The sequence below is a fragment of the Alosa alosa genome, chromosome 5, assembly GCF_017589495.1.
Source record: "Alosa alosa isolate M-15738 ecotype Scorff River chromosome 5, AALO_Geno_1.1, whole genome shotgun sequence".
Classification (NCBI taxonomy): domain Eukaryota; kingdom Metazoa; phylum Chordata; class Actinopteri; order Clupeiformes; family Clupeidae; genus Alosa; species Alosa alosa.
In genome coordinates this window covers 1,469,674-1,482,935 of record NC_063193.1, presented here as the reverse complement: position 1 = coordinate 1,482,935, position 13,262 = coordinate 1,469,674, and positions in this window count along the sequence as shown.

Here is a 13,262-nt window from a genome sequence, read left to right as displayed (position 1 = left end):
ACTAGAAAAGACTGGATGTGAATATCTTGATGTATGGAATGAATATAGACATGTAAAATAAGCGGAACACCTAAAATAAGCGGAAATGCAAAAAATGAATATCTATGCAGAATGTTTTCATTTACTTTGTAGCTGCTTTACCAGGGATTATCATAGCAACACATATGATGGCTTATGGGAAAGGTGGGGTTGTACTGAATCCAACAATACCAAATATGTAAATATAGTATGACGAATCAGGGTGTTCTGTCACTTAATGTATGAGGTGTCCAAAATGAAAGAAAACGGAACACTGGCAAAATACAGTCTCCAAGTCCAAATCACATTATCAGTGGTGAGAAGAATGTTGATAAATTCATTGTTACTGCAAGGCAAGTGCTGATCTATATTTACATTTAATAATGATACATTTCATATGTCCCAGTATTACACAATTCATATGAAACACAGATCCAATTGAATCAGGTTAACATTGGAATGGAACACCTTTATTAAAAGATTTATATTTACTTGAATTTTGTTTTGGTCAAGTCATTACTGAATAATGGAAAATAATATTGTTAGCTTTTGTCTGTCCAGACCAGCAGTGGACAGTAGAGCCTATAGTACACTGCTTACTTCACCCCTAAGTAGCTAAACAGTTAGTTGTAGAAACTACTTTCCCTAGCTTAGAAAGTACTTAGCCCTCTGACCAATGTTTCATGTGTAATTCAACTTGATTTGCATTTCGATGAAAATTCTGAAATGTATATAATTTTCCTTTTCACTAGTCTTTTGAATTGTGGAGAATGTCTTACAGGCATTGGATCCAAAGCTTTGTATCATTTGTGGGAAAAATTTTGAAAAGGGCAAGAAAAAAGATCCCTATGTCCAAAACCCCACAGTAGAAGGCCTCCAACGCATACTTACCCTTGCTCAGCAGAGAGAGAGATGGTGATGTCCATAAAACTCTGGCTCCATATACAGATGATATTTCCTCCAAAATCAAAGTTGCATGTCATGTATCATGTAGAGTGAACTACTGCAGTAAGACAAAAATCAGTGAGCAGCAGCAAGTTGCAAATGTTGAGAGTGAGAGCACATCTGCACCAAGAAGGCTGAGTATCAAATACTGAGAGATTGTTTCATTTGTGGGAAGGCCATCTCTTGATCAGAATCTCTGACAGCCGACTGGTACAGGGGCAATGTAAATTATAGGCCAAGTATACTTGTGTATACAAGGAATTTGGTCTCTGCATTTATCCCATCCATGAATTAGTGAACACACAGAGCACACAGTGAACACAATTAGGTGAAGCACACACTAACCCAGAGCAGTGAGCAGCCTTATTACAGTGGCGCTCGGGGAGCAGTGAGGGGTTAGGTGCCTTGCTCAAGGGCACCATGGATGTGGGTATGGGATAACAGTGCTCAACCACTTCCCCCGCCTTGTTCCCTTCTGGGTCGGGGATCGAACCGGTAACTCTTCGGTTACAAGCCCGAACCCCTAACCAGTAGGCCACGGCTGTCCCCAGTACCAGAGACAAGGTCCTTCGGGCAGCTTCTGAAAGGCTTGATGAAGATGTACATTCAAATTCTTTCATGCCCAGATCTCTTTGCATATGATGCCAAATACCATAAAATGTGCCTTGCAGACTACATCTCTAAACGAAATATAACAGCAGCCATAGAAAAGAATAAAAAAAGCAGACCAATGTCTATAACAAAGCGTTTATTAAGCTCACTGAAGACATTGATAAAACAGTATTGTCCAAAGATATAAAAGTGAGATCTCAATTCTTTGACTGATAGCTATGAAAACATACTAATGACCATTGCTGAGCAAGAAGGTGTGTCTATAGTTCAACACAAGAAATATAGATCCTGGAAACTAAAGGAAAAGCTGATACAGCATTACAAAGACAGGCTTGCATTTGTTCCCCATCCAAGACAGTCAGATCTGATCTGCTCAGATAGTATGACCATATTGTGCACTGAGGGAAGCTGCTAAACTCACAAAAATAACAGTAGACTGAGACTACGCTTCCACAGACAAGTCAGAGTCTTTCCGAAATCCAAATATTACACAGGGCTGCAGACATATTGAGGAAAAGCATGGATCAGGTAGAGCATGACAGTGAGTAACATGTCAGCAGTGACTGTCTATTACTGTATGTTTCCAATGCAGCAATTACAGTATGTACCCAACATCCTGTATGACTTTGTGAACTGGTGTGTTGATTAACATGCCCACAGAAATTACCAAACATGTGGTGATGACCCAGCTTCAAAGGAGAATCTGTGTGTTAATTTGTCATGATCTCATTGAACAGAGCTGTCACATCCATACGCCAATCACACTGGGACTTCCCATTTTGATACATCATGAGTTTGGTGGTAAGACATCAATGAGCTCAGTGCAATGGGACACTGTGTTTCCTATACAGAAGTTAGGCACTTTTCACATCTGTTGCAGCAGACCAGATATCAAGGACAGAGAGTGGTGTCTACATCCCAACTGGCCCCACTGGAGTTGCTGAACATGGAATTTGTGATGCAGCCATCAGCAACTTTGACCAAAATGAAGACACCCTGGATGTGAAGCGTAAAAGAATGTACCTGTAAATGTACCTGTAAAGTTTATCTCCATCCATTCATATCAATCGTGTTTAAGGTGGTGAGGGACCTCTGAACCTGAGGGAACCTGTGCTAGGCATTTATCTGCTGTGGAGACTTGGCCTCTTCGGAACACAACAGACGTCATAGCATGAGTTGTACTCTTCCCATCCAGGGTGTCTTCTTTTTGGTAAAAGTTGTCGATGGCTGCATCAACAATTCCATGTTCAGCAACTCAAGTGAGAACAGTTGGGATGTAGACACCACTGTCCTTGATCTATATTTCTGTTGACACACCTTGTTGCTCAGCAATGGTCTTTAGTATGTTCTCATAGCTATCAGTCAAGGAGTTGAGTCCTCACTTTCATACCTTTGGACAATGCTGTTTTATCAATGTCTTCAGTGAGCTTAATAAAGGCTTTGTTACAGACATTGGTCTGCTTTTTTCATTCTTTTCTATGGCTTCTGCTATATTTCATTTAGAGATGTAGTGTGCAAGGCATTTTATGGTATTTGGTATCATGCAAAAAGATCTGGGCATAAAAGAATTCGAAGATGTACATCTACAAGCCTTTCAGAAGCTGCACGAAGGACCTTGTCTCTGGTACGTGCGACTGTTCCAGTTGAAATTGCTGTCAGAGGTTCTGGTTTAGAGCTGGCCTTCCCACAAATGAAACAATCTCTCTGCATTTGAAATTATGTTGTATCAGCGCTACTCAGCCTTCTTGGTGCAGATGTGTTATCACTCTCAACATTTGCAACTTGCTGCTGCTCACTGATTTTTGTCTTACTGCAGTAGTTCGCTATACATGATACATGATATGAAACTTTGATTTTGGAGAAAATATCATCTGTATATGGAGCCAGAGTTTTATGGACATCACCATCTCTCTCTCTCTCTGCTGAGCAAGGGTAAGTATGCGTTGGAGGCCTTCTACTGTGGGGTTTTGGACATGGGGATCTTTTTTCTTGCCCTTTTAAAAATGTTTCCCACAAGCTTTGGATCCAATTCAAGAGACTAGTGAAAAGGAAAAATGTCAGAATTCTTATTGAAATGCAAATCAAGTTGAATTACACATGCAACATTAGTCAGAGGGCTAAGTACTTTCTTAGCTAGGGAAAGTAGTTTCTACAACTAACTGTTTAGCTACTTAGGGGTAAAGTAAGCAGTGTAGGCTCTACTGTCCACTGCTGGTCTGGACAGACAAAAGCTAACAATATTATTTTCCATTATTCAGTAATGACTTGACCAAAACAAAATTCAAGTGAATGTAAATATTTTAACCTGATTCAAGTGGATCTGTGTTTCTGTCATGAGCCCTCTCACTCCACCGGGTTACCACCTTAATTGGTTTCCACTATCTTCCACTCTGCTCACCACTCTCTCTACTCAGCCTAACTAGCTCCACCTGTCCCTGCTCTGCTCTGCTCTAATTACTCTGCCAGCTGCGCTGCATTACCCACTAACCTCTCCCAGTATTTAAAGCCCTGTCTTTCAGCTCTCCTTTGTCAGATCGTCTGCAAAGCTCACACCTGAACCTGTTTGCTCAAGGCTTCTGGCTCACTCTTGTTTTGTGACCCTGGACCTGCCTGAATCTTGGATACTCTTCTGCCCCAGAGAACCAGACCTGCTTTTTCTGCCGTAACGACTCCTGACTACTCTTCGATCCCCGCAACTCTGACCAGCCTTCTGCCTTGCTACTACGAATTTGGATCTCCCTTGAACTGTACTTCTGCCTTGTTTCATCCGCCCCTGTTGTGTCTGTGTTCCCCCCAGGACTTCGGACCACCCACCACCGTCGTCATAGGGACGACGCTGCCACTGGGGGCACACAGACCCAGCGCATTGGACGGAATCCCGGTTATTCCCAGTAACCCCTGGAGCCTTCACTCACTCCCTACTTCCCTTTTCCCTTAAGTTTAATAAACTTTCTGGTGTGACGCAATTGTGGTCCTCTGGTCGTCTGTCTGAACCGTGACAGTTTCAAATGAAATGTATCATTATTAAATGTAAATATAGATCAGCACTTGCCTTGCAGTAACAATGAATTTATCAACATTCTTCTCACTGTGATGAATAATGATAATGTGATTTGGACTTTAGACTGTATTTTGCTAGTGTTCTGTTTTCTTTCATTTTGGACACCTCATACATTGAATGACAGAACACCCTAACTTGTCATACTATATTTACATATTTGGTATTGTTGGATTCAGTACAACCCCACCTTTCCCATAAGCCATCATATGTGTTTCTATGATAATCCCTGGTAAAGCAGCTACAAAGTAAATGAAAACATTCTGCATAGATATCCATTTTTTGCATGTCCGCTTATTTTAGGTGTATGTTTACATGTCTCTATTCATTCCATACATCAAGATATTCACATCCAGTGTAGGTAAAGCAACTTCCTGACTATAAACATGCCAAGTTTCAAAGCTCTCAGAGCTTGTGTGATTGATCTGCACTAGTTTATATGCCTTAACTCCCATACGGACAGGCTATATTTTAGTCCTTTTTTGGTTTTGGGGTGTATAACAATATCTGTTAATTTAACAATCTTAGCAGTAAAATATTTTTAGCTGAGAATCCATTTCATATATGGGAGACCTTAGAGATAAGGAAAAACATTGTTGGGTCATTCCACGTCAGTTCAACCAGGGCCCACGCACTTCTGAAAAATTACCAGGTGTACCTATGTTACCCAGGAGACACACTGTAAAATTACTCTTATGTAAGATCAATACTTTCCAAGATACAGCCAGTTTTATGGGGGTGTCGATTTTGCTCGGCCTCTTTTTTTTGTCAAAGTTCACAAGCCCACAGCGCAAGAACTAAACCATGTAGGAGGCTCAAATTGTGCATGCTGGTACATAAATAGGAATAGTATGTAGCAAAATCGTCACGTTTGGTCTGTATAATCCTGCATGGTCATAGCGGTCCCTCAAAGTTGATACAAATTGTATTGGAGTTTTTGGCTGGGCTCTGTTTAAGCCTTCAGAAGACATATTTTTACTCAACATAGGCTCTTGATTTATTTTTCTTACTGAGATAAGTAGAAATACTCTCACAAAAAACAATGAACAGAAAATAAATCCCTTCAGGGTCTGAACAGCAGACCTCACAAGTCTGAAAAATCATTTTGGTTATCATTTTCAGAGCACCCAAACACCTTGTGGGAATATACAAAGACTTTTTAAATAGGTTTTTCTTTATTCTCCATGATCCCTTCTTTTTGAAAACACCAATTTGACTTGTCTTATGCAAATCTTTCTTTTTTATTTTCCACCCTGAACATGGGCAAAATGCCCCATTGACATCAATATGTTCTGAGCCAGCATGCCATCATTTCATGTAATAGTACTAGCATTGATTTTTAAAGAATTAAAATATAAAAAGTGGATTATAAAAATTTGTATATTTCGACATGTATCTCACCACAGCAAGCTCATAGCTCTACATGCATTTCATGTGTGTGTAGGGCAGACTGTCCTGAATCGGGCAATATAATTACCATGTTGGTGGGATACTCTGGGGCTGAGCAATTTACAGAAATATGTGGTGTGTGATTTACGGAAATAATATTTTTTTTATTTAGTGATGAAAAATGACCTTTCTGCGCCTATCTGTGACACGAACTGATCTGACTTGACCCAAGTTTGCGTGTTAGCATGTGTGGTGTATGCACTCATAATGATTCTCAACTTTTTACTGCATTGCCATGAACAAAGTAAAGGCAAAAAAGGTGTTTCTTTCTTGAACAAATTGGGATGCAATGTGAGCCTTGAATTGGATGCCATGCAGGAATTTGCTAGGATCTCAAAACCGGATTATGAACATGCTTTGCCATAGAGAAACACACGATAGCGTTGGATTATAAACATGCTTTGCCACAAAAACAGACAAAAACGTGGGCTAAGTCCAGCTACATTAAGTTATTATTTTGCTGTCACTTCGTCTGTTTTATAACCCAGAAGGATGTACTTGGTATCAAATGATAGCTCTGTGTCTCCTCTTTCATCTGATATGCTTGCCATATCTATGCGATTACGGGTTCACGAGTAATTCAAACGAGAGTAATGGGTGCGTGAGTGAATGCAGAGAAGTATACACTGTAAATATGATGCAATTTAATTTCATGATTTTTATAAATGTTCATACTTGATCGTACAGACAAGTGCGTAGTCTCTTTGGAAAGCCCCACTTCTTCTCTGTCATGCAATAAAAGTCATCTCGCTGCGATAAACAGTCGCGGAGCAATGTAACAGAGAAGAAAGGGTGTGTTTTTTGACGCACTTTACGTCAATCAGGTTCTAAGGGTTAATGACCTAGCAAATGTCGGCGACTTAAGTGTGGGATTAAATAAATAGGCACTGGCAGATGCAATAGGTAAATAGATATCTTTGCGTGTTAGCACAAGCAGTAGCCTGTAGGCCAATAAAGGCAAGCGTGTTTGCCACTTACATTTCTGACGTCTGACACTTCAAATTCAATTCAATCAAGAAAGGTCCCGCCTTAGACCATGTTAATGGCCAATCGTAGACTAGGATTTGGGGGTGGCACCTGGGGTGGCCAATCGAATCTCAATGGTGGCCTGTGCCACCCGGAGCCACCCCTCTGGCTCCACCCTGGACCAAATTTTCCTCACGGGAGCAAAAGAGTGTATATACTTTGTAACTTTGGTGGAGTGTATATAACTTTGTAACATAGGTCTTTTAAAGGACTCGTGTGCTATGTATATTCATCTTTGTAACTTTTATACTTTTTAAACTATTAATAATCTATCCCCATAGATTTAACATTGGTGATTATGACGTGGCGTATCACAATCGTATTTTTAGTATGACAATCGTATGACGTGGCGTATCACATTGTGGTGTATCACAATACGGCCATTAAGCAATTAGAATCCTGTGCCAGGTGGCCAGTCTCAGGCTTTAAGCATACAATATGGCTCTCTTAAGACTACATTGTCACGTTTTCAGAGATGGACTCAGGTTCAGATATGACAAACACCCAGAATTGACAGAGCTTCCACAGTCCTGAGAGTAATCCACAGGGAACACACTGGACCAATCTTCAACAAAAAGCAGTCTTCAGAAAAAGCACAAAAAACAGTTCAGAAAAAACTTGGCGGCAAAAGTATAAAATCTTCAGGCAGAGAACACAGTCGATGAAACATCAGGCAGAGGTCAAAACTAGGCAGGCAAAAACACAGTCAGGCAGGCAGGTCGCACTCGAGAACTGCTACGAGAAGACGGAACGTTCTGACAGGGAGGCAGACTGGTAATGGGGATTTTAAAGCCAGCTGAAATTGCAATCAGATGCAGGCTGATTGACGCTGACTGGTAGGCAGATCAGAGACACCAGTGGAAGCAGGTGAGAACCAGGAGCAAACAGAGGAAGGGCGGAGACTCAGACCGACAGCAGTGGTACACAACAGCTCCTGCAGAGGGGGACAAATAGACAAAAAACTAGGAGGACAAACCACAAACAGAGAGTCTGACAGTACCCCTCCCCTTACGAACGCCACCCGGCATTCCAGAAGGTGCCCCTAGGTGGTGTCGTCGGAAATCAGAAATGAGAGTAGGGATGTCCTTAGCAGCAACCCAGCATCTCTCCTCAGGACCATAACCCAGCCAGTCGACGAGGTATTGGAAACCCCTCCCGCGACGACGCGCCTTCAACATAGGGGGGGGTTGGTATCCAAAACAGCATTTAAAAGGAGACATGCCAATGGAAGAGACAGGCAAAGAGTTATGGGCATATTCAACCCAAGGGAGCAGTTGACACCAAGAGGAAGGGTTTTGAGACACCATGCAGCGAAAAGACGTCTCCAGAGACTGATTAGCACGCTCCGCTTTTCCATTTGCCTGAGGGTGGAACCCAGATGTTAAACAGACAGAGATACCAAGCAGTTTGCGAAAAGCCCTCCAGAACCTTGAGGTAAACTGAGGGCCTCGGTCAGACACAACACTGATTGGGAGACCATGCAGCCTGAAAACATGGGTTATAAAAAGCTGTGCGGTCTCAGAGGCAGAGGGTAGCTTGGGAAAGGGCACAAAATGAACTGACTTGGAGAACCTATCCACAATGGTGAGTATAACAGTGTTACCCTTGGAAACCGGCAGGCCGGTCACAAAATCCACACTAAGATGTGACCAGGGTCTCTGGGGAATGGGCAGGGACTGGAGCAACCTGGCAGGAGGCTTGTTGGACAACTTATTCTGAGCACAGGTGGGGCAAGCAGCCACAAACTTCTGAACGTCGACCCTCATAGTTGGCCACCAGAAGCATTGCCTTAAGTAGGTGAGTGTCCTCTGAACTCCTTGATGGCAGGTGAGCTTAGAAGTATGGCCCCATTGGAGGACCTGAGGACGAACCAGAGCAGGCACAAATAAACAGTCCTGAGGGACATTATTAGGGACAGGATGCCCGTCTTGGGCTTGCTGAACTATGGACTCTTATGTCCCACAAGGTGGCAGCAATCAAACACTCTCTGGGAAGGATTAGATTAGGTTCAGACTTAGCTTCAGGTGGTGAAAACTGCCTTAAAAGAGCATCCGGCTTGCCATTTCTTGACCCTGGGCGATAGGACAGAGTGAAATTAAAACGTGAAAAGAAAATAACCCAGCGTGCCTGGCGGGAGTTGAGCCTCCCTGCTGTGTGGAGATATTCCAAATTCTTATGATCCGTAAGAACCAAAAATGGAGCCTCTGTCCCCTCCAACCAATGCCTCCATTCCTCTAATGCCATCTTAACAGCGAGGAGCTCACGATTCCCGACATCGTAGTTCCGCTCTGTAGGAGAAAGGCGGTGAGGAAAAAAAAGCACAGGGATGGAGCTTGTTGTCTTTCTGAGAGCGTTGCGAGAGAATTGCCCCAACACCAGTTTCAGAGGCATCTACCTCAACCACAAACTGCCGACAAGGATCTGGAAGAACAAGGATGGGGAAGGATGTAAACCGGGCCTTGAGGTTCTGAAAGGCCTTTTCAGCTGCTGGAGTCCATCTGAAGGGAATCAAGGTTGAGGTCAAACTGGTAAGTGGGGCAGCCAGTGTGCTAAAGTCACGAATAAATCTGTGGTAAAAATTGGCAAAACCGATAAAACACTGAAGCTCTCGCCGGGAAGTAGGGGTAGTCCAATCTGCCACTGCTTTAACTTTTGCTGGATCCATCTCAATACGGCCTGCAGACAAAACAAAGCCTAAGAAAGAAACAGTGGAGAGGTGGAACTCACATTTCTCTGCTTTAACGAATAACTGGTTCTCCAGAAGGCGCTGTAGGACTCTGCGGACATGATGGGAATGCTCCTGGGCAGTCTTTGAAAAGATCAGAATGTCTTTCAGGTAAACAAAAACAAATTGATTGATTATATCTCTGAGTACATCGTTAACGAGGCATTGAAAAACAGCTGGAGCGTTAGTTAAATCGAAAGGAAGTATCAAATACTCATAGTGGCCACTAGGAGTATTAAATGCGGTCTTCCACGCGGTCCTCCACTCCCTTGATCCGGACCAGGTGGTAGGCATTCCGTAAATCCAGCTTGGAAAAAATCGTGGCTCCCTGCAACAGCTCAAATGCAGAAGACATTAGTGGAAGAGGATAATGATTCTTAACAGTAATGCTGTTCAGACCCCTGTAGTCAATGCATGGTCGAAGGGAACCATCCTTCTTGCCCACAAAGAAAAACCCTGCTCCTGCAGGTGAAGAAGAAGGGCGGATTATGCCATTAGCCAGGGACTCACTGATATACTTGTCCATGGCCTCCCTCTCTGGACCCGACAAAGAGTACAAACGTCCCCTGGGTGGTGCTGTTCCTGGCAACAATTCAATGGAACAATCATAAGGTCTGTGAGGAGGTAGGGAAATGGCACGGGACTTGCTAAACACAGTCTTCAAATCCATGTACTTAGGCGGAACAGCCGATAGATCAGGGAACTCCTCCATTACAGGGGGTGCTGCAGAAACCGGACAATGGGCAGAAGACAGACAATGTGCATGGCAAAAGGGGCTCCACCCCATAATAGCATTCAGGCTCCAGTCAATGTGAGGGTTGTGTTTGACCAACCATGGATGACCCAAAACAATAGGAATTTGAGGCGAACAGATTAAATGTAAGGCAATCTCTTCATGGTGGTTACCTGAGAGGCGTAGTCTGACAGGGGCTGTGAGGTGAATGACTCTGGTGATCACCTGGCCGTTGAGTGCATTGGCTTCAAGAGGTCTCTGGAGGGGAATGGTGGTTATTCCAATCTGATTAGCAAGAGACAGATCAATAAAACTTTCATCAGCCCCTGAGTCAATTAACACACTGACCGTGAATGATTTGCCCTTCCAAACCAGGGTGGCATGAAGGAGAGTGCGGAGGGTTGAAGCTTGCTGCTGTGAAGTGGTGCTCACCAGTACCCTCCGGACTACTGGTGAGCATTGCCTTTTACCGGACGGGAAGCGAGGTAATAGCCAACTTGGCCACAGTATAGGCAGGCGTTGGCGGAGATCCTGCGTTGTCTCTCCTCCTTTGACACCCGTGTTCGATCCACTTGCATGGGTTCTGGCAAAGGTAAAGCAGACACTGAAGACACGCCAGACGGAGGACTGGGACCGAAATTGAGTCGTCCGGATCTTCCCTGACCTCAGGGCGATTACCTTGGCAAAGATGGAGAATCTCCCTGGCCACTCCTCTACCAACAACAGACTGATCGAAGACACGCTTCATCTCTTCGGTAAAACGATCCACATTGAAGCAGACTGGAGACTGGGAATCCCACACAGCCGTTCCCCATTCACATGCTCTGCCCACTAGTAGGGTTATAATGTAGGCAATCCTAGAACGATCACTGGGAAAGGTTAGAGGTTGTAACTCAAAAATTTATCAGCATTGAGACAGGAAGGATCGGCATGTACCGGGCTCACCAGCATAATGTTCAGGAGGAGGAAGCCTGGGCTCCCGAGGAGCTGAGTGTGGAGAAGGAGTCACTGAATGGTCAGAAAGCTGGTTGTCAGGGGATTGCAGCTGTTGAAATTGCCTGCTAAGTCTATCCACGCTAGTAGTTAGCGTCTGGAGGGTTTGGCTTACCCATTGGATCTCTTGGTGGTGTTGACCGATCATGGACCCTTGCTTCTCAACAGCCAAGCGAATCAGAGTCATATCTGATGAGTCCATAGTGGTCAGAACGTTATGTCATGTTTTCAGAGATGGGACTCAGGGACTCAGGATGGGGTTCAGATATGACAAACACCCAGAATTGACTCCGAGGAGGTTTATTAACAGACAAAAAACAGAGCTTCCACAGTCCTGAGAGTAATCCACAGGGAACACACTGAACCAATCTTCAACAGAAAGCAGTCTTCAGAAAAAACACAAAAAACAGTTCAGAAAAAAACTTGGCGGCAAAAGTACAAAATCTTCAGGCAGAGAACACAGTCGATGAAACATCAGGCAGTGGTCAAAACCAGGCAGACAAAAACTCAGTCAGGCAGGCAGGTCGCACTCGAGAACTGCTACGAGAAGACGGAACGTTCTGACAGGGAGGCAGACTGGTAATGGGGATTTTAAAGCCAGCTGAAATCAATCACATGCAGGCTGATTGACGCTGATTGGTAGGCAGATCAGACACCAGTGGAAGCAGGTGAGAACCAGGAGCAGACAGAGGAAGGGCGGAGACTCAGACCGACAGCAGTGGTACACAACAGCTCCTGCAGAGGGGGACAAATAGACAAAACACTAGGAGGACAAACCACAAACAGAGAGTCTGACATACATATCCTGTTTAACTATTTCCTCTGCCCAAAAGTCCTCACTACAATAATTCACTGTTAAACAATTTAACCATTTAAACTTTAACTGTTCTTAACTGCAACTTTTTAACTTAATAAGAAGATAACAGTAGAGTGCATTTTCATGCACTCTAATAATCTGACCCCATCTAACATGGAATTTTAGAATATTGCATTGTTGAGGAACATTCTTTTACTTTCAAAGAGTTACTACATTTCTCAGGCTTATTTCAGACTGGTTTGTTGCAAAATTGGTGTTTTGGTTTGCATTTTTTTTGCCCTTTGAATTCATGGAAATGGTTGTTGAGTCTTTAAATAGAGCCAGTGTGTTTTTGCATGTAAGTGTTCCACAATGTTAAAGCTGTACAAACACAAGCATTATTAAGCCTAAAGTGTTTTTGGTGTTTAATCTGATTTAGAGGTCACTGAATCATATACAGCATATCACACTAAAGTATGTTTTTTTCCAAGACTTAATAATTGACCTCTTGCCCGGGGGTTGACTGAGAGACTGTCTGTCCAATCAGAGGGGCCTGTATGATGCCTCTTTACTTTGCACAATTTTGGCTAAAACAGTAATCAGACAGCACTGTATGTTTATATAAGTGAATGAAGGAAAATTGTAAAGGCAAAGTTGAAGATGGACATTATAATGTCCAAATTCGACAGAAGGGTGCAGATAACTGCAGCTAGCCTCCAAAGAGGTGATTCTATTGTTGTGACAACTGGCAACAATAGAATTAATATTTAACAATGCATGCCTAATAGTGCCAAAGTCATAAAATAGCAAAAACTACAGTATACATATTCTAAAAGCATATGCCCTGTACATGAAATATAGGGACAACTTATGTCCCATCTTCCTCCATACCAGGCATAATACATAC